This window comes from Carassius gibelio, chromosome A25 (assembly GCF_023724105.1).
Source record: "Carassius gibelio isolate Cgi1373 ecotype wild population from Czech Republic chromosome A25, carGib1.2-hapl.c, whole genome shotgun sequence".
In the NCBI taxonomy this organism is placed as follows: domain Eukaryota; kingdom Metazoa; phylum Chordata; class Actinopteri; order Cypriniformes; family Cyprinidae; genus Carassius; species Carassius gibelio.
In genome coordinates this window covers 19,192,689-19,195,188 of record NC_068395.1, presented here as the reverse complement: position 1 = coordinate 19,195,188, position 2,500 = coordinate 19,192,689, and the positions used below count along the sequence as shown (strand labels likewise).

At 39.5% G+C, this 2,500-nt stretch overlaps 3 non-coding genes across 3 annotated transcripts; all 3 read left to right on the top strand.

The window, feature by feature from the left end:
* Positions 1 to 408: 408 nt before the first annotated feature.
* On the top strand, positions 409 to 527 carry LOC127947741 (5S ribosomal RNA). Its single transcript, XR_008151534.1, has one exon. It is a non-coding gene; the product is annotated as a 5S ribosomal RNA (ribosomal RNA).
* A 632-nt stretch (positions 528 to 1,159) lies between these two features.
* LOC127947816 (5S ribosomal RNA) lies at positions 1,160 to 1,278 on the top strand. Its single transcript, XR_008151571.1, has one exon. It is a non-coding gene; the product is annotated as a 5S ribosomal RNA (ribosomal RNA).
* A 769-nt stretch (positions 1,279 to 2,047) lies between these two features.
* LOC127948041 (5S ribosomal RNA) lies at positions 2,048 to 2,166 on the top strand. The gene has a single exon (XR_008151788.1). It is a non-coding gene; the product is annotated as a 5S ribosomal RNA (ribosomal RNA).
* Positions 2,167 to 2,500: the final 334 nt, after the last annotated feature.

Below are 2,500 nucleotides of genomic sequence, written 5' to 3'. Positions count from 1 at the left end.
GTTAGTACATGGATGGGAGACTGCCTGGGAATACCAGGTGCTTTAAACTTTTTGGAAAATTTTCACTTAGTATATAATAATTTTGCCAAAAAATAGAGTCAATGCCCGATTTCTGAATATTAGCAGGTTTGGGCCTGGTTAGTACATTGATGGGAGACTGCCTGGGAATACCAGGTGCTTTAAACTTTTTGGAAAATTTCACAAATTATATAATAATTTTGCCAAAAAAAAAAGAGTCAATGCCCAATCTCTGAATCTTAGCAGGCTTAGGTCTGGTTAGTACTTGGATGAGAGACCGGCTAGGAATACCAGGTGCTTTAAGCTTTTGGGTTTTCTTTCCTACTTATATAATGTACTGGCGATTAGATTGGCTGATCTCTAAATAGCCCTCTCTTTGCGGCAGTCTTCGCTTACGGCCATACCAACCTGGCTATGCCCGATCTCGTCTCATCTCGGAAGCTAAGCAGGTTTGGGCCTGGTTAGTACTTGGATGGGAGACCGCCTAGAAATACCAGGTGCTGTAAGCTCTTTGGAAATTTTTCACTTAGTATATAATAATTTTGCCAAAAAATAGAGTCAATGCCGGTCTCTGAATATTAGCAGGTTTGGGTCTGGTTAGTACATGGATGGGAGACTGCCTGGGAATACCAGGTGCTTTAAACTTTTTGGAAAATTTTCACTTAGTATATAATAATTTTGCCAAAAAATAGAGTCAATGCCCGATTTCTGAATATTAGCAGGTTTGGGCCTGGTTAGTACATGGAAGGGAGACTGCCTGGGAATACCAGGTGCTTTAAACTTTTTGGAAAATTTTCACTTAGTATATAATAATTTTGCCAAAAAATAGAGTCAATGCCCGATTTCTGAATATTAGCAGGTTTGGGCCTGGTTAGTACATTGATGGGAGACTGCCTGGGAATACCAGGTGCTTTAAACTTTTTGGAAAATTTCACAAATTATATAATAATTTTGCCAAAAAAAAAAGAGTCAATGCCCAATCTCTGAATCTTAGCAGGCTTAGGTCTGGTTAGTACTTGGATGAGAGACCGGCTAGGAATACCAGGTGCTTTAAGCTTTTGGGTTTTCTTTCCTACTTATATAATGTACTGGCGATTAGATTGGCTGATCTCTAAATAGCCTTCTCTTTGCGGCAGTCTTCGCTTACGGCCATACCAACCTGGCTATGCCCGATCTCGTCTGATCTCGGAAGCTAAGCAGGTTTGGGCCTGGTTAGTACTTGGATGGGAGACCGCCTGGGAATACCAGGTGCTGTAAGCTTTTTGGAAATTTTTCAGTTAGTATATAATAATTTTGCCAAAAAATAGAGTCAATGCCGGTCTCTGAATATTAGCAGGTTTGGGTCTGGTTAGTACATGGATGGGAGACTGCCTGGGAATACCAGGTGCTTTAAACTTTTTGGAAAATTTTCACTTAGTATATAAGAATTTTGCCAAAAAATAGAGTCAATGCCGGTCTCTGAATATTAGCAGGTTTGGGTCTGTTTAGTACATGGATGGGAGACTGCCTGGGAATACCAGGTGCTTTAAACTTTTTGGAAAATTTCACAAATTATATAATAATTTTGCAAAAAAATAGAGTCAATGCCGGTCTCTGAATATTAGCAGGTTTGGGTCTGTTTAGTACATGGATGGGAGACTGCCTGGGAATACCAGGTGCTTTAAACTTTTTGGAAAATTTTCACTTAGTATATAATAATTTTGCCAAAAAATAGAGTCAATGCCCGATTTCTGAATATTAGCAGGTTTGGGCCTGGTTAGTACATGGATGGGACACTGCCTGGGAATACCAGGTGCTTTAAACTTTTTGGAAAATTTCACAAATTATATAATAATTTTGCAAAAAAAAAAAAAAGAGTCGATGCCCAATCTCTGAATCTTAGCAGGCTTAGGTCTGGTTAGTACTTGGATGAGAGACCGGCTAGGAATACCAGGTGCTTTAAGCTTTTGGGTTTTCTTTCCTACTTATATAATGTACTGGCGATTAGATTGGCTGATCTCTAAATAGCCTTCTCTTTGCGGCAGTCTTCGCTTACGGCCATACCAACCTGGCTATGCCTGATCTCGTCTGATCTCGGAAGCTAAGCAGGTTTGGGCCTGGTTAGTACTTGGATGGGAGACCGCCTGGGAATACCAGGTGCTGTAAGCTTTTTGGAAATTTTTCAGTTAGTATATAATAATTTTGCCAAAAAATAGAGTCAATGCCGGTCTCTGAATATTAGCAGGTTTGGGTCTGGTTAGTACATGGATGGGAGACTGCCTGGGAATACCAGGTGCTTTAAACTTTTTGGAAAATTTTCACTTAGTATATAATAATTTTGCCAAAAAATAGAGTCAATGCCCGATTTCTGAATATTAGCAGGTTTGGGCCTGGTTAGTACATTGATGGGAGACTGCCTGGGAATACCAGGTGCTTTAAACTTTTTGGAAAATTTCACAAATTATATAATAATTTTGCCAAAAAAAAAAGAGTCAATGCCCAA